Raw genomic sequence first — 19,061 nt, 5'->3', positions numbered from 1 at the left:
TGTTGCAGTAAGTTCTGTTTCTGTCACAGCCTGGGTGTTGTGATGTGGTTCTTTCACTGCTTATGCTCATGTAAATGAGACACAGAATCTCACATTCCGCCTTGAATTAAGAACTCATGTATGGTCAGAGCTTATGGTATGTGGGAGAAGGGAGGACGGCCAGTCCCCTCCCTGCCTACTGAATGACACCCTCAAGTCCCCCTTCCTCAGAGGACAGGTGCATTTCAGTGTGGTTCACCTGGGCCAGGAGCAGAGACAGCCCCTCAGATCTCCCTGGATGTAGAGGTTGGAGGGACTTTCCCAGGCAGAGCAACAACCACTGAAATGTAGATGTCTTTCAAATACCACTTGCCAGGACCATGTCCTTCCCCAGGGCAGCGGCTGTCTTTCTACAGCTTTCCAGGAAGAAGGATGTTTTCTGCTTCTCCCATTGAGGTTTCTTTTGACCAACTATTGGAAGTTACCGTTTTCTAATCAGTCTCTAGATTTGCATCAACACTAAATGAGGAAAAAATGTAAAAAGATAAAAGTTTGCATGTGGAAAAGACAAGGCCAGAGGAAGACCATGTGCTGATGGACTAAGGGCCGACAGGACATCCCCATCAGGCCGCCTCTAGGGCTCCCTGTTCACCCTTCGCCTAGATTGGAATCCTCCTGGGATCCTGGCCCATGCCATGGAAGTCCTTTTCCCACTTGTTTCATATCCAGAGGAAAAGATTCATGAGGCAGCTTTTAAACCTACAACAGGACTTTCTTCCATAAACCTCGCCACTCCCTGTGAACTAGGATTTCCAGCATCCCCGCATTTCCTTATATGATTCTTTTTGGGCAGAAATTCCGTAGAAGGCCCCCAGCCTCTCTGTCAGGTACATCGTGGCCATTCCTCCCTGGCTGGGCCTGATGGATCGGGGTGACCTCTGGTTTGCCAAGATAATAGACCTTAATCCTGGCCACTGAATGACCCACACTGTCCATTGCTGCCTAGGGTGACATCTGGGACCTTGGTGTTCTGAGGTCCATGGTCTCAGACAGTCACTAGTTTACACACTCAGTCGTGTTGTTACTGACTTGTCCCAAAGGGGCAGCTGGGCCTGAGCGCATAGAGCACGTAGCGCCTGGGATGACTGTGTTCTTTTCCCCAGTCTGTGCTGTGGTTATGTGGATGTGTGTTACAGGGATGTGAAACTTGCCTGTTGGGAGTTTTGAAAGATGAGGCACGAGAGGGGCAGGTATAGGAGTGGGTCCAGCAGGGGAATGCAACCCATCTTAGACAACACAGACACAACAGACACAAACTTACCAATTAAAATACTGAAACGCTTCCCACATGGGTGGTAAACAGACACTACTCTGAGCTCACACCCAGAATCCACCCTACGACTAGGAGCTAAAGGGTTGCCACCCGGCATTTTGAACATCATGCCCTGGAAACACCTTGTAAGACAAGGGCCATTGTCTTGAATTCCTTGGTACTTCTTCCCCCTCCTTTCTGAAGGCTGCAAGTGTCACCCAGGGACGCCTTTTCAGTTCAGCCAGATGCAGAGTAGAAATCCTGGTTCCCACAGCACAGGCCCTTCCTGCCAGGGCACTGCCATCCAGGAAAGAAAGAATTCACAGCTCGGTGTAGGCATGTAAACACACACAGGCATATCCCACCCAAACATCAAGATGCATGAACTAGTAAGAGAGTAAAAGCCACTTCAGAAACACATCAAGCAATTGCAAAAAAAGGGTTTTTTAAAGATCCTGACTCCAATAAAATGCAAAACCAGGAAATCATCTTGAGAAAACTGGGGGACTTTGGATACTGACCAGATAGTTGATTATAGGAATGACACTTTTATTTTTGTGTGTGATAACATTAGTGTGTTTGTGTTCAAAAAATCCCTCATCTGTAAGAGAAACTGAAAATATTTATAGCTGAAATGATGTGCTCTCAGTCATCTCAGCTGGTTAACTCTAGCGGGGTGGGTGTGAGGATAAACGAAGCCAGATGGTATACGAGTTGATAATTTTTGAAGCAAGTGACAGGTTCACAGAGGTTGATTTTCCTCTACTCTGAGATTTAGAGATTTTTGAAAACTTTCAGAACACAATTTTGATACAAATAGTATACTCGGTGTTCATATTACAATGTTACAAATTAAAACATTGATTGAAAATATAAAGGAATGCTTCTCCTTCCTGACCTAAGGAAGCTCTCTCTCAGTCTCGTTCTGTGAATGACCTGATGATGCCACCAACTGTTCACTTACCACATGTTTGTGGAGTAATTCCTATGTGCTCTGTGCTGTGTGCAAGGCGAACCCATTTCCACGACTCTGGATCTAGTGTGGGAAGGAAGGCAATGAGTCTGCTGCCAAGGTTCTCTACGGGGAAAATAATGCCCCCAGGGGGTATGCTCATTTTTAAGATTCCAAAATCAAAGCTACACAGGTTTGCCAGGTAACAAACAAGAGATACTTAATTCATGATACAGAAATGACCTATGTCTGAATTAACATGTGACAAAGAAGAGAAAGATTGATGGATTTTATGTTAAAATTAGATGCAAAATCATAGTTCTGGCCCCTGGCCTAGTGGTTAAGTTTGGCAAGCTCTGCTTTGGCAGCCCACGTTCTGTTCACAGGTGTGGACCTACAACACTCAGCAGCTATGCTGTGGCGGTGACCCACATACTAAGTAGAGGAAGATTGGCAACAAATGTTAGCTCAGGGTGAATCTCCCTCAGCTAAAAAAAAAAAAAATTACATGCAAAATCAGAATAATTTATGGAATCAGATTTAATATATATTAAAAGATAAATCTCATTCAAGTAGGTATCATCTCTTCATTGAGTTAACACTCAATGAAAAAACAGATATAAGTTCAAAACACTAATTCCTCAGCATCGATTATCCTATCAATTTTAATATAAAAAGGAAGAAAAATCATGGTAAATAAAAATTGATGTTATCATGAAAGGTAAAGATCACGACGGACGTTACAAAGAGATGCTGTGAGAGTCAAGCCTGTCTCATGGGGAATTTCTCAACCACATCACTCTCTTTTTCTTCAGCACCCATGTTGCTGTTCTCACTGTGTTTTCAGGATGCCTTTCTTGGCTCCTTGCTCTCTCTGCCTCCCGGGCAATCTCGTCTGTCCTCGAGGCCACAGTCACTCCCTCCCATGCTTTTCTTCACTTTCTGTGTCTGTCTCCTGATATCTCCAAAAGATGCTCGTTGCCTGCAGAGGGGCTATGAGAGACCCAGACCCAAACCAGGACTCATCTCTGCCCAATATGGACACTGGCCAGGGGTGGGCTCAGGGCTGGTGTGCAGACCCCTCAGCTTCAGCCACGGCCCAGGGATTCACCTGGACCCCCCAGTGCAACTGTTTTTAAGGTATTTGTGAATCCAAAGGACTTAAGAGTTCTCCTTCACTGCTGCAGGCCTGGAGTCCCTGCAGTCTCCTGTATCCACAGACTTGCTGGGGATTCTCCAAGGTCTCCTCCCATTGACTGCACATGACCTCACTGCCAGGATGGGAAGCGATTCTAGTAACTGACCTCTGGAATATACAGCTGCTCAGCCTTCAGACTGTATAGAACTTCAGTTTTCTACTTGGTTTTAGTTTCATGGTCTCATTGTTTCTACTATGAAGTTAGGACATATTTTTTGAGCTTTCTCTTTAAAAACAGAATAAAATGCAAAATTGGAACAAAGAGGAGGATGAAGACTACCATCCATGGAGAATGTTCGCAGCTCATTTGGATATTGCACCCTCTTTCTCTCCCTGGAGAAATGTGTCTCAAATCATACTGTCCATTACAATCATTGCAGAGTTTTTATAACTCAGATTGCTGGAACTCAACCCAAGTAGGTCTGGGGAGGCAACGGAGAATTTTCATTTCTAAGACGTTCCCAGCTGATGTTGATGCTGCTGATATAGGCATCAGACGTTGAGAACGGGATTCTGGGACACTATCAAGCTGATGTGTCACTATCAGTGCAAATCCAGACCAACTTGCCTCCTCCGTCTTGCTTAAGGATGTTATTCTCTTCCCTTCTCTATCATTGACAACTATACACATGCTGGTACCCTGTAACCTACGTTATTGGGACACAGAGATCCAAGGACTCCATAACTCCTTTGAGTGTCCCATCTCTAATGAAATCACGCACTCTTCCACCCTTAGATACTCACTTCCACACCCAGAGCCTGTTTTCACCCAAAATTCTCCTGCTTGTAAATCAGTAACTCAGAAACACCACATTCTCACCACAAATTTCCACATTTCTAGTTTTTACACAAAGAACTCTACCGTATACAACCATTCTTTAAGAAAATAGATTACTCCAGTTAGAGTATCTTAACAAGGCTCTCTTCCTTCTCTCTTCCTATTCCTCCCTATTAATCTTGGATTCTGTGGTCCATCATTTCAATAACCCACTGACAACGCTCCCTAATTCTTTACTCTCATCATATCTGCCCTGCAAGCCTCTGACTTTGGATGATTCCAAATTCCTGCCATGCCATGTTGACACCTGCACTGAGGATCACCGCTGAAGAGAGAGCACACGAGGAGCCTGGGGGTCCCAACAGAGAATCAGCAGCAACCAATGGGCCTCCATGCATTCTCTAACGCTTCCTGAATGCTCTGTTAATTTCTTTCCATTTCTTGAGTTCCATAAAACTATCTTCTCTTGACCTACTTCATATCTCACAGACAAATTGTTACCCACCACACAAGAACTATTTCACACTCTAGTCATCAGATCTAGAAATTTTCCGCATAAGCAATTCATTTATCACACCATTTCTGTTGTTTTATACAGATATATTTCTTTCTTAGCTAAAACCATTCTGATTTTCATCTCATCTTTCCATTTCAATGACCTCATGCTTTCAATATTCGCAGTACTTTCAATCACCTCCCTACTGGGATCATGCCTCATGTTTCAAATATGCACAAATCTCTACCATCTACAAACCAATCCCTCATCCATTGTTCCTAATGCCCCTCACCCTCGATGTCCTCCCTCTCCTCCTCCTGCCAGGGACTCCTTGTGAAAAGTTCACTTACATCCCAATGCCTCTGTTTCCACACTGGCAACCGATCCCATGTCCCCCTTCTGTGGATGCTTCTCTTGCTTAGCTCACAGGTCAGGGGTCTTACTATTCCAATGTGGCCTTTTCATTATTTGTCTGACATGTCCTGCAGTAGCATGTGACTTTGTGGCCTTCAAGTTCCTTTAGAAAGCTCATTTGTCCTTGGGATCCACCAGTGCTACACTGTCCTTCTCCTGCTCCAAACTTCCTGAGTCACTTGTTGGCTTCTCTTTATAACCAACCCACAATGCCTGATGCTTCCCAGAAGTCAGCCCTGCTCTGACATCTGCTGTCCACCTGCACCCTCCTACTAGGCAATCATATCCATTTCACTGGCTTCAAATACCACTAATGAGCTAAAAATGTTCAAAGAATCAGCACAGATCTGACTCTGCCCCCCAGACCCAAATATCAACCTGCCCACTCAGCCCATCAGCGATGACTCGACTCACAGTGTCCAGGTTCCAAATTGAAAAAAACACTTTCCCAAATAATTCACTTCTCTCTCAGCGTTCCCAAATTCACTTGTTTGTGCTAATATCCTGTCTGTCCCTGAGTGTCATTCTGGACACTCTGCCACCCCACATTCATATCAATGACCCATCCATCCACCCTCCTGTATCCTCCTACAGATTCTTCACTTTTGAATCATTTCTAATCACCTTTCCGAAATGACACAAAATACCATTCCCACACAGTGAACTCTCCTGCTCTAGCAACCTAAATTACAAAACTCCATTTTTCCTCTTTGTTGATATTTTGTTCTACTTTACTTATATGTGCATCATCTCTTTCTTTCAATATTCAGTTCTCACTAAATGGGATACTCCATATAGACATGACTAATGTAGATTTTCTAGATGTTTCCCTCAACAGTGTTCTCATATGGCTTGGCACACAAAAAGAGCTCGTATATTATATCTGTCTATCTATCTATCTACCTACCTACCTAACTACCTACCTACCTATCTAATTCAAATACTAGAAGTTCACTTCCTGAAATATTTTAAACCCATCCACTTAACTACATTTATGCAAAGATATCAAGTTTTTCTGGTATACTGCAATAAATTGGCAATTACAGCTTAAGATTTCCAAATCCTCTCTCCCTGTAATCAGCCTACGAGATTCTAGTTACAGTGATCTGTTTAAAATGTAAAACTGATCAGTTCACCTTACCTTTTAAATCCTCAATTTCTGTCTTCAGCAGATATTTTTCCTGTTGTCCTATCATAATTATTAATACTACCCTTTTCATTCCTCAATATGTTCCAGTTTGGAGAGAAAACTATTTGGTCGTTCTATTTATAGAGCACCTACTACATGCAAAACTCTGGTGTAAAACCTGTGATCTACAAAAAAGCTAAACAGACTCACCGCCCCTGTTTGACCTAGTCTTAACGCGAGGAAAGACATAATAAACTGCAAAGAATTTATAACATGCCATGTGGAAATAACCACTGCGATGACCTATAGGGCAGAGAGAGAGAGTTTGAGCTTGAGTACATTTCTAAGGTTAGCTGTGTTTGTGTGTGTGTGTGCGCGCGCGTGCATGTGCTGATGCATGCTGCCAGGATAGGATGAGTTGCTTTCTCCTGTGGGGTGGGGGAGCCTCCTTTGCTTTGCGAAAGTTCCTCTCTGTGCACCTACTATGGACTTTGTCATCCACGTGTATTAGTCACGGTTGTCTAGAGAAATAGAAATAGAATATATATAAACATAGAGATGTGGAGATGTATTACAGGAATATGGAGGCAGAGAAGTCCCACAATCTGCCATCTGCAAGCTGGAGAACCAGAAAAGCTGGTGGTATAACTCAGCTGAAGTCTGAAGGCCTGAGAACCAGCACCTCTAATGTCCAAGGGCAGGAAACTATGGGCGTCCCAGGTCAGGAGGATACAGTGGACTCACCCTTTCTTTTCCTTTGTGCTTAAACTAATTCTTGCTCATATAACAGTATTTTTGATGTTTCATATAGGAATCTAGCTTCCTTTCACATTACTCAACTTATTTACCAGTTGTAAACTTTATAAGTTATGTCCCACTCAAATAATAGATTTTCTCTTCTTCTCTAATATTATTTACCTCTTATTCTTTTGATTCTCATTTTTTCATGACTGCGCTCTCCAGTGCCACACCGAATCACAATAATGTTTGCCAGGAGCATTTTCCTCTTCTTAAGTGTAGCGTAAACATCAGATAAATTCCTTGTCAGGGCAGAGCAGGCATCTAAGAGAGAGAAAGTAAAAACGTGCAGGGGAATCACTTCTACCTAGAAATCAACAGCCTTGCTTCTCTTGGCTGTTTGGAGCTGGAGATGCTATGACAATGTGGCCAGCTGAGAATCAGAGGATCTCTCTCTAGTCCCAGGAATTAGTCCTGGTCAAATCTCTTAACATCTTTAGACCTCATTTTCTTCACCTGTAACATGAAGAGTTGGATGAGTCTTTTTGAGGTCTGAAATCCAGTCATTCCAAGATACCCTTCACCCAGATACACTTAACAAAGATCAGAGAGAATTTTTAGTTGTCTTCTTCTGCATCAACATTATTATCCATATCACCACTTAAAGACATATCAAATGTCTACTTTTGCATGACACTGATAAAACAGGTTCCATACCAAATTGCTGTTCATTGGGATAATAAACCTATAGTTAATTGTTTAGAGGTAAGTATAGAGATGGGCCCTGCTGGAACCAGCAATCAATGGGCCAAAAAGTCTTGCTTTATTTTACAGCAAGGCTGTGGATACATTCCCTAATACACCAGAATTCTTCTGTACTTCGAAAGTATGAAATAAATGGGAGCCTTGAATCCATGGTTACGAGTTAATGAGGACATGATTTTTAAAATTATACTAATGATGCCATTTGCCTAGTATGGGGCTGTTCTCTGGTGAGTCAAGAGCAGATGTATTCAAGGCCACTTTCATTCCTTTAATAAATATTTACTCAGTCCCTACCATTTGCTGCAAGATAGCAGTGATCTACCCTAAGAGCATTTATATTCTAGTAGGGTGACACAGACCATAAACAAAAAGAGAATCTTGAGGTGATCAATAAAGTTACATATACGTCAAGCATTTTTCATTCTGGACTATTTTTCACCCTTTCCCTTCTTTTACTCTTTCCCAGAACTCTAAGTATGGACTTGAAAACCCAGAAAGCATGGGTCCCATGTTTCTTCTCGCAACACCCCTGTTTCAAAGACATAGTGTTTATCATCTGAGAGTATGTCTCTTTAAGACTAAGTTCCTATGAATCAGCATTATTTCATCACTTTCTTGAGAGGACGGATGATATTATGAAGGGAAAACAAAATATCATGTGGGATTTATACTCGAAATGATGTTTCCACTCTAATTGTGTTATTTAATGTGGTGTGATTCGGGGCAAGTCAGTTACTCCTTCAGAGTCAGTGGTAATAATACCCTGAAAAGCATTCTCTAGAGATTAAATGAAACAAAGTATGAGAAACTGCTTTGTAAATTGCAAAGCAATCTATTTCAGCTTATTTTTTCTAATAATATTTTCATTTATCCGATCCTTTTTGACTCTACACAACCTGCCTAGACTGAGTTTTATCATTTATTCAACAATAATAATGGGTCAAAATGGTTGAATATTAGAAATTTCATATTGTTCAACTTAATTAAGAGGCCATCACAATATTTAATTTGGTTATATTTACAGTTAAATTTTTCATGTTGCCTTACCATGTGCCAGGCACATTCTAGGCGTCTGACACGTATTCACTCATTTAATCCTCACAACAATGCTATGGAGACAATACTATTAACCTCTATTGTATGGATGAGGAATATTAGAGGTTATATAATTGTCCAAGGTCACACAGCTGGTACCCAGGAAGTCTACCTCCAAAATCTCTTTTAGGGATCCATTAGAGGTCGTGGCGCTTACATTGTGAAAGGATCACCCTGGTTTCTGGTTGGTGAATGGACCAGAGGGGGCTAAGCAAGAAAGCACATGACTACTGAAATGATCCAGGCAAGCAATTCTGAATACAGGATTTCTTTCCTTTTTAAGGCTGAATAATATTCCATTGTATAGATGCCCCAGATTTTCTTAATCTTTTCACCCACAGATGCACAATTAGGTAGTTTCCATCTCTTGGCTATTCTGAATAATATTGCAGTGCATTTGTCAAACGTTTTCCTGGCACTTAATGAGTTTGAAAAATTTCTTCTTATACACATTAGTTACTGTAATGAACTACCTTTCTAAATGTCTAAAGTTTAAATATTTGTCATTCTACAGAACTACCTTGCCTAATCATGTTTTGTGTTGTTATCAGTTCATGAATGATCTAAGATTTTTGTACAAAAACTTGTTATAATGGCTTTTTTTGCATGTATTCAGGAACCTTGCATAATATGGGTATTCCCTGATTCTTGATTTTTAGTAGAGTTTTCTAGTAAGCCTTTAGGATAGGAAATATCTTCCTAGATGTGAGGCAGAGAGCAGAAAAATAATAAAGTGATTGTTCTATTTAATTATATCAAAAGGAAACTGTCGTTTTGCTAAATTGTTTTTACACGCCCTTTGCTTATTTGTAAGAATGGCATATATCGTTTTATTAATGAAAAGAAAATTCAATAAACAATTTTAACATAAAACAATATCTATTGAGAACTTATATGAAAATTTTAGCAATATGCTGTCACCAATTTCCTCATCTGCAAAATGGAGATAGATAATACCATCTTCCTATGGGTTGCTGTGAAAATACTCAAGAGTAATGTGTGTAAAATGCTTATCACCATGTCGGTTGGAAAGTGATGCCCCATTCATTTTTCACCGGGATGATGAGAGCTTTTTTTTTGGCTTGAAGTCTGTAGTTTTCAAAATATGTTCTACTGTTGTAAAGTGAATCCTTGTAACAAATTATTTGTAGAGTTAGAGGATCCCTTTGGAATACAAATTCAGGCTCCCGTGTGTGTGCGTGTGTGTGTGTCTATACGCACATCTCTCAAATAATACTTCAAGCCTTATAATGAAAAGCTACCTTCCCCACTCTTGACTCTGGTTCCAAAAACAACTTTTTTAATTTTCTGGTTGAAAATCTGTATTTCTATATTAGCTACTCATACACTTTTTCATTTTTCATCTTTTGACTATTTATAGTTTCTTTCTTCTCTGAAAAAATCAGCATGAAGAGTTCTTACATACATTAAAAACATAATTCCCCTTGCCCAATATAACTATTTAATGAATTAGGATAAATCAAAATTCAATGTCTACTGTTTTATGACATAAGTGTTTACCATTTTATAGCATACGAATCTTATCCAGAGATGTGCTACATCAGATATTATGAACACATTTTCTTTCTCACTTTTTCCTTTGACCTTTTAAATGGTAAAATTCCCTTATTTCTTTGTTGTCTTCCTATGGATTCATCACTAGTTCATCTCCTTCCACCAGAAATTTAAATCTCTTTTCAGTAACTTCTGACGCATGAGACAATTCATGGGCTTCAGGTTTTGCTTGGGGACCTCACTCTTGGGCTTGAACATATACACAGGCCCACATATACACAGTATGTCTGGAAGGATAGAGGAGAAAAGGATGTTTATCTCTGTGCAAAAGGACTGGGAGACAGTGATAGAGTGAGAATATTTTACTGACTTTGCACCACTCTTTGAAGTTTTCCTATACGTGCATCTACGACGTAGTGGCCTCCCTCCCCCCAGATTTTTAAATTAAAATTAAAATAGCGTTATGTCCTTATCTACTGTCTTGGGACAGTAAGTTGTAGAGAAATGTGAATATATGACCCAATTTTTTAATGAAATTAAGAACAGCAAACACGCACAAAAAATTTATAATTCTAAATATGGGCACATCATTCTATGAGGCTGTATAAACGTGAGGAAATGAATGAAGAAAAGCTGTTCAACATCCAGCTACCTGTACAGTATGGGGTCCACGGAAAGCCCTGCCTCCAGCCCCGCCCCTGGAGCTGATTTCCTCCCACTGTGAAGTCGGCCAGACTTATTCCAGCCCCACCCCCGCCTCTTCCCGCCCCTGGAACTGGTCTCCGCACAAGGCTCGGGCCTGGCTCCGCCCACAGCCTGGTCCCGCCCCTTGCCCCGCCCGCATCCTTGTCCCCGCCCACAGCCCCGCCCCTAGAACTGATTTCCACCCACAGCCCCGCCCCTAGACCTGCTCCCTGTCCCTGGTGCTGACCCAGCCCGCGGCCCGGCCTCACATTAACTCTAGAACCTAGACACCTCCCCCGAGGCTGGGGTGCGCGGCCCCGCCCTGCCCCGCCCCGCCCCCCCCCCACCCCGCCGCCTCAACCCAGAGCCCCCAAAGTTTCGTCCTCCCCGAACCTGCGTCCTCCCCGAACGCCCGCCCGAGACCGGAAGCGGAAGCGCGGGCGGCGCCGTGGATGGAGCGGGAGGTCTGCGCGGTGTGTCCAGTCTTCTCGGCGCGGACGGCATTCCCGTGGACCTTCGGCCGAAGGGGCGACGCGCGGTAAGCGGCGGGCGGTCCCGGCTCCGGTCGCGGTCCAGGGAGGGGCCTGGGCCGCGGGCAGCCCCGTCACGGCCCGGCGTCCCCCCGTCCCCCCGTCCCCCCGGAGCCCCGTTTCCCCCAGGCTGTTCGCTCAGGGCGCCCGAGGCTGCTGTTCCTCCCGGCTCCGGGCGCCGCCGGCCCCTTCTCAGAGTCGCCGTCACCGTCACCGTGTGATTTTGTCCGCAGGTGGCTTATCCGCGTCTGGAGGCGGTGTTTCGGTTGTTACTAATGGGGGCGCTCCTGGCATCTAGAGGGGGAGGCAGGGATGCTGCTCAGCGTCCTCCAGGGCCCAGGACGGCCCGACAGAGAATCATCCGGCCCCAAATGTCAGTGGTGCCGAGGTTGGGAAACCTGCTCCACGGCCTGAAAATCTCCCGAGCCTTGAATGAAGTGTGGGAATTGTTTACAAGTCATCGAGCCACTTACAGGGTCCCTAAATGACAAGCTTGTTTAAAGGGCCCAGAGTCACCAAAAAGTCTCTGTCCAGCCAAGTGAGTTGAGTGACTCAAGTGCACACAGCACAAAGCTGCTTCCTCCCATCTTGGGGAGCAGGTGACTGCATAGGAATCGGGAAAATTCAGTCACAGCCAACAGTTACAGTTAAATCAGTAAATACAAAAAAGAAAAGTGAATGGGGTGAACTTTCCATCCAACACCCTATAAAAGGCCTCAAAAGCTTGTTTGCGCTTTTTTTCCCCCCCCTCAGACACGAAAACATCCGTGGAGCTCAAGTTTGAGGTGAAACCAGGCTCAGGGTCCACCTGTCCTCGCTGATCCATGGATTTCTGTGTGACCAGGTGAGTACCCTGTGGACCTGGTACCAACAGGTTCCGGCAGCCTCCGCTGTGCAGAAGACCTGCCAGTGGGCTTTCCTGGGCTCAGGTTGTCACCACATGGACACTGAGAGTGAGGGTATCTTGAGAAAAATTATTGATGTTTGATGGATTATATTCAAGGGAAAGACGGTAAGCTGTGTGTGGTAAATATTTCAGTAAGTACAGTTATATGCAAATAAGAACACATAAAACAAGTGTAAATAACTGCAAATGTGTATTATAGTAGAAAATATAGATTTACTTGCATTGCATAATACTCAAAAGTCAGGATTTATATATAATGTAAATACAGAAATGTTTTGCGTGTGTATGTAGTATTAGAAGACATCCCATTAAATATTAGCAGGGATACTCAGCAACATTCCTTAGACCCATTCAACTTGACTTCTAAAGTCCTATAAATCCTCCACAAAAATTTGAAATATAGGAGCATTCAGGGAAAAAGATGATTGGAACTTCTTTGTATTAATAACAAATTTAACATTGAATTTGCCAGTAGCCAGATTTATTTTGAGCATTTTTTTCTTTATGCCATTTCAAATCATTGGGAGGAGTACTAAGCAACACTGTAGATTGCAGGGCAGGGCACTAGTCTCTAAAAAGACTGTCCTCACCACTTTGTCTTCTAAAGGGAATTAACTTTGTTTCTTGAAACTTTTCTGAAATAACGGTCTGGTGATTCACGTTGCAGAGAATCTTGTTAAGTAATTTTGTATTTAGTTGTTGGCCTCTACTAATTGTGTGTGTATGTGTGTGTGTGCCTTTTTCATTCTAGCTTTCCTGTGATGTTCTTGAGGGGAATGTGTGCTTGTCATGCAATAGATAGTCTTTGAGTTTATAATTTATGGTGACCCACCATCCTTGTTTACCCAGGACAGAGGGGTTTTCCAGGACACAGGACGTTTAGTGTTCAAACCAGGGCAGTCCTAGACAAACCGGGATGGTTCCTCATCTGATGAGCCAGGCCCTGGGCCACATACATGGGGACCTGGAGAACCAGAGAGACCTTGTCCCACCTCCGTGGAATTTATATTGTATTTGGGAATTTGGATTTTAGACAGTTAATGATGAGAGTGATGTGGGAGTTTGGCACAAGGGGACTCAACCTGAGGGGACAGGGAAGCCCTCTTGAGAAGGACTGATATTTAGCTTGAGAGCTAGAGATGGGACTGGATTTAGCTAGTTGGAGGGTTAGACTGGAGTGAGGGTGTGGGAGTGTGTTCAAGAGAGCGTTTCAGGCAGAGGGACCTGCATGAGGACACCCCTGAAGCAGAGAGCCTGGTGTGTCCATGAACTGAGAAGAGGGATGGCTGAGCCGAGTCAACACAGGGGGAGGGGTGTGAGCCACACCGGCGAGGGGGGACAGGCAGGACCAGATCAGGGGTGACTTGGGACTCTGTTCTAAGACCAGTGGGAAGACTCTGGAGAGATGCGAGTAGAAGGAGGATGTGATTAGCGTTTGGTCTAAGCACGTGGGTTCAGATGGACTTCATGGTTAAGAATGTAGACTTAAGAGGCGAGATGGGAGGTGCTGGGAATAAGATGAGGAATAAGGTGACTGTTCCCTAGGCCTGGGTGATGGCTGTGGAGCAGGAAAGAAGTAGAAAGAAAAGACCTTGGAGTGTAGAACCGAGAGAACGTAACGGTACTTTCTTGCTGCATGTGTCAGATGGCACAGGGCAGTGACTGTTCTCCTCGCTACTGTCCGTGCAGACCTGCAGGCGCCCCCTCACCCAGGTCTGTGTGTTCACCCCTCTTTGTCACTCACAGGCCCTCCTCCACGTCCTAAAGGAAGTCAGGCCTTACTTGTGAGGGGGTTGTCTCACATGGGAGACACCGAGGAGAGCCTCTCCAGACATCAGAGCAGCCCCTTCAGCCTCTCCCTCAGCCTCTTCCCTTCCCCTCTCTCGCTTTCCACACCCAGAAGGACCCCTGCTCAGTATTCCATGTCCCCAGGTTCTCCCTCCCCCAGGCTTGAGAAGGGTGGGGCAGCCACTGGGGTGGACATCATCTGCACCTTCCACTCTGACCCCCGCTGGTCCCAGGCTGGACGGAGAGCGACTCTACAGGGAGCTGAGCCATGAGACCCAGGGCGTCGCCCACCTGGGCTCCCCTCACCCTGGACGGGGACAGCCTCTACGTCAGTGGTGAGGGGCTGTGCTACAGCCACACTCTCTCTCCCAGTCAGAGTTCTGTGTTGCCTCCATTGCTCTAAAGTGAGCTATGATCCATCTCTCTATGCTCCTGGTCTGGGATCAGTCTTCTCATCACTGTGTGATCACTGGGTCCAGCCACCTTCCATCTCGTTGCCTCCACCCTGAACACCCCTCCCCTCTATCCCTCTGCTTTCCCCACAAAGCTCCCTACATCCCCCCTCTCCCTTAATCCTTTATGTTCACCCCAACTCTTGCTCAGCTCCTCTCGCCTTCTCTCCACAGATTACACCTATGGAGCCGCAGCCCCGACTACCACCAGTAAGTATTCCTGGCCCTGATGTCCTGGGTCCCGTCCGCATTTGGGGTTGGGGAGCACTTGTTCTCCTTCATCCGCTGTCCTTGGTGAGGGAAGCACCTGGAAGGGCCCTAATTCATCCCTTCTCTCCCTCCCGGGTTCTGGTGGAGAGTCCCAGCCCAGTGTGAGAAAGCCTTAGACACAGACGTGTTCTCCACCACTTTCTGACCCCACGTGGTTTTCACTTTAATTCTCCTGAAGCCCCGCCCTTGGTCCTCCTTTTCCAGGTATCCCATCCGTCTGTCCAGTTTTCTGCCCGTCCATCTGCCTCTCCTCCGAGTTCAGTCTCTCTTGTTCACCTATCTCTCTCTCTTGGGCTCCTCTCATCCACAGGCTTGCTCATCCCTCTACTCACACAGTCACCCCTCCCCTCACTCTCATTTATGCTTCACCTGTGAATGGTGGTCCTGGGACAGCCACTGCTGGAGCCCGGGTGAGCCTGGGGGCTCCTCCCACTCTGTCCCTCCCTGAGACAGCCCTCGCCACAGCTCCCGAGCCAGCCACCACGTCCCTGCATACTTCATCATCACCTGTGCCACCAGAAGCCACCACAGGTGTCTGGGGGCCCCTTTTCCTTCCCAAGAGAAGCTCTCCGGCCCCACTCCTCCACCAGCCAGTTGTGATCCAGGAGCTGGGAAGCCAGGGTGTGAAATTCTGGTTTTAGGGCAATCATGCTGATCACAAAGATTATACCGACGGTTCAGTCTCAGGCCAGCCCTCAGAGAGCCCCGAGTCTTGTGAAATTAACACACCATTATAGTACAGTGTGGGATGTTTCGGGGAGAGGCGCCTGGCATGATTTGGAGGGGAAGAGCTTGCTAGAGAAAGTTTCACCAGAATGGAGTCTTTAAGAATGACTAGGAGGGACCCTGGCAACTAGAGGATGAAGGGTTTTCCTGGCAGAGAGGATTCCATGATCAAAGGCTCCAGCCAGAAACAACATGCCCTATGGGGAGAATTGAAATGAATTTGGGTTGCGTGAAGCATGGAGTTTAACCCGCAGTAGATGGATAAAATGAGACTGAAAGGTCAGCAGGAGCCAGATTGAGTAGAGCCTTGAGTGCCAGGTCAAGAAGGTTGAACTAACACTGAAGGCCATAGGGAGCCATGGGTGGTGCTAGAGCAGTGGTGGCCCTAGTGAGGTATTCATTTCAGAAAGATCCTTCTAGTAGTCCATGTAGAACATCCTTTAGACAGAGCATCCAGTGAGCCTGCTGGGGTGTTGATCCGGGTGAAGCAAGTTAAGACCTGAGCTGGGACAGGGATGGAGAGGGAGTGTATGTGAGGACCAGTGTGCAACTGGAGTTGGTGTTACTGGGAGGGAGGAGGAGCTGAGCAGATGTGCTGGTTCTGACCTGGGTGACCACACGGGTGGGTGGTGGTGCCCCTGGGAGAGAAGACGACAGATTATAATGAGTGCAGGACTCTGGTGTGGTCTCAGGCCAGCTCTCAGTGATGGCCATCGCTCTCCCTCTCGTCTTGCAGCTTTGGGGCACAACCTGAAGACCCTCACAGTCACCTTCCCCATCTCCACCCTCTGGTATTCATCAGACAGGAGCAACGGCTCAGCCACGTTCAACTCCACTGAGAGGGTCCTGCAGAGCCTGGGGAGACCCTGGTCCCAGCAGCTCCTGGTGGGTTAAATCCCACCCAGCCCCTCCCCCACTCCCTGTCCCTCCTGCTCCTCCTCCTCCTCCTTCCTCCCCAGCTGGATCCTTGTTCAAGAAGAGCAGCCTGGGCCTCTTCTCCTTGAGTTGCAGACTGGTCTCCCTCAGGTGAGACCCTCCCCTGAGCATTTGCCCCTAATGACCACTTTTGTCACCACCCCTCTCTGTCTCCCCCCTGTCCTCCCATTTCCTCCTTCCTGTTCTGGCCCCCACCCCAGAGGTTTCAGGACCTCTCTCTAGAGTCCCCACATCCCTCTCTCCCCAGGCCTGAAAAGGGTGGGGAAGCCACCAGTGTGGACGCCGTCTGCACCTACCATCCTGACCCCGTGGGCCACCATGCCTCTGTGCTGGGAGCAGAGAGTCTCCACCTGTCTGCTCTTCCTCTCGGTGGCTCCAGACTCTGCAGCCCAGAGTTTATCCATCCAGAGAGAGCACCAGCTACATTTCCACATCATCAGCTGGAACCTCAGCAGCCCGGAGCCCACATCCTCGGAGTACACTGCCCTGCTGAGGGACACCCAGGACCAGGTGGGGTCTCCCCTCTCGCATTGCTCCTTGTCCTGAGGTCACCCTCATTCCTCCGTCTGACTTACATCTGTTACGTGATTGTTTCAACCCTTCACTTTCCCTGCGTGCCTGGGTTCTCTCAGTGTCCAGAGGTGATGTCCTAGCTGCCTTCCCCATTTCTCACATGGGTAAACTGAAGCTCAGAGAGGGGATTATTGTGCCTAAGGTCACACAGTGAGTTAGGGGCAGAGCCAGGATTTGAAGTCAGGTATCCCTTGCCCCAAGGTCTGTGATCTTTCACTGGCTCCAGTGGCCCCCTGCGTCTCCAGGAGACCTTCATCTCACCCACTCTGCCTCGCGTTTGTTCTAGGTCACCAAGCTCTACAGAGGCAGCCAGCTGTGAGACATATTCCACTCCTGCCTGGTCACCGACCTGATGTAGGTTGAGGAGATTGGAAGCATTGGTTGAGCTGGTGGCTGATGGCTCTGAGGTCCCGTGACACATCCTTGATCTGGAAGTCACTGACATGGTGCCCATTCTGCCCCACATCCCTGTCAGCTAATCCTAGCATCTCCTTCCATAGGTTTTCGGGGGTTGAGAAAAGCATTAACATTTGGGGCCACCAACCTCCAGCATCCTCCTCCTCCTCCTCTTCTGGAAAGGTTCAACAAATATTAGCGGTCTAACTGTGCTCTCCAATATTGGAACCGCTAACCAGATGGGGCAATTTAAATTTTTTATACACCTATTGGCATACGATGCACATATTGTGTGTGGGGGGGTGTATTTTTTAGGTTTTTCTATATACAATATCTTCTCTGCAAAACAAAGAGTTTTACGTCTTCCCTTCCAGTTGGGGTTTCTTTTATTCCTTTTTCTTGCCTAATTGCCCTCATTAGAACCTCTAGTACCTGTGATTAACATACGAGATAAGGGAAGACATCAATGTCTTGTCCCTGGTCTTAGGGGGAAATTTTCAGTCTTTCACCATTGAATATGATGTTAGCCGTGGGTTTTTCATCGATGCTGTTTATAGGTTGAGAAAGTTTTTTTCTATTCCTAATTTCTTGCATGTTTTCCTTTTTAGACATGAAGGGCGTTGTATTTTGTGAAATTCTTTTCTGTATATGTGGTCGAGATTGCGTGGTATTGGCCGTTATTCTATTAATATGGTGTATTACATAATCAAGTTTTCAGATATTAAGCCAACCCTTCAACTAGAGGTGAGAGATTAAGATGTTCTCAAGTCTTTCCTGGGCGTGCAACACGCCTGAGCCTTTGTGGCCTTCTGGATGCCCGCAAATACCCTGGAGCTTTTCAAAGCCCCCTGTGGACATCTCATTCCCCCAATTTTTCTTCTAAGTTTTTGGCTCACCTCTTGCCTGCCTCAGCTGGTATCACTCCCTCAGGCAACTACAATAGAAAACAATTAGCCCTGATTGTTTTTAGCAAGTGCCCTGGGGACAGACTTTCCTCCCTGGGCAAGCTCTGAGTCTAGTAACGACAAGCCCTGAACATGGGGCGTTTTCGGGGAGCTGCCAGGCAGGTCAGCTAGTGGCAGTTGGGTGGGGAGGGGTCTTTTCAGAGCTCCACACCCATTATGGCTGCTGTGCTGCTGGTTGTCTCAGCTACCATGGTTCTGAGACTGACGGTTTTCACAGTTGTGGAGGATATTGTGAGAGCAGGATGGGAATAGTGAAAGTTATAGTGCCACAAAGTTTGCTCCCCTTTATCAAGATTCCACCGTGTGTCTTCACTAAACCCTCCTCAGATTCTTACAAGCCTTTGATTAATTTCTAGACTTCTGAAAAATTGATTTTGACCATTTTTACCAGTGTTCTCATTGTTTTTATGCATTTGCAGAAGTCCTTACTCCAAAGTTTCAAAAATGTTCTCCCTGTAGTTAT

At 45.8% G+C, this 19,061-nt stretch overlaps 1 long non-coding RNA gene across 1 annotated transcript; it reads left to right on the top strand.

Annotated features, from left to right (window-relative positions):
- Nucleotides 1-11,540: 11,540 nt before the first annotated feature.
- Nucleotides 11,541-16,908, top strand: LOC131402570 (uncharacterized). The gene is made up of 3 exons (XR_009218774.1): nt 11,541-11,593; nt 12,339-12,429; nt 16,465-16,908. It is a non-coding gene; the product is annotated as an uncharacterized LOC131402570 (long non-coding RNA).
- Nucleotides 16,909-19,061: the final 2,153 nt, after the last annotated feature.

Source organism: Diceros bicornis, unplaced genomic scaffold (genome assembly GCF_020826845.1).
Source record: "Diceros bicornis minor isolate mBicDic1 unplaced genomic scaffold, mDicBic1.mat.cur scaffold_160_ctg1, whole genome shotgun sequence".
In the NCBI taxonomy this organism is placed as follows: domain Eukaryota; kingdom Metazoa; phylum Chordata; class Mammalia; order Perissodactyla; family Rhinocerotidae; genus Diceros; species Diceros bicornis.
This window is presented reverse-complemented; position numbering and strand designations above follow the sequence as displayed.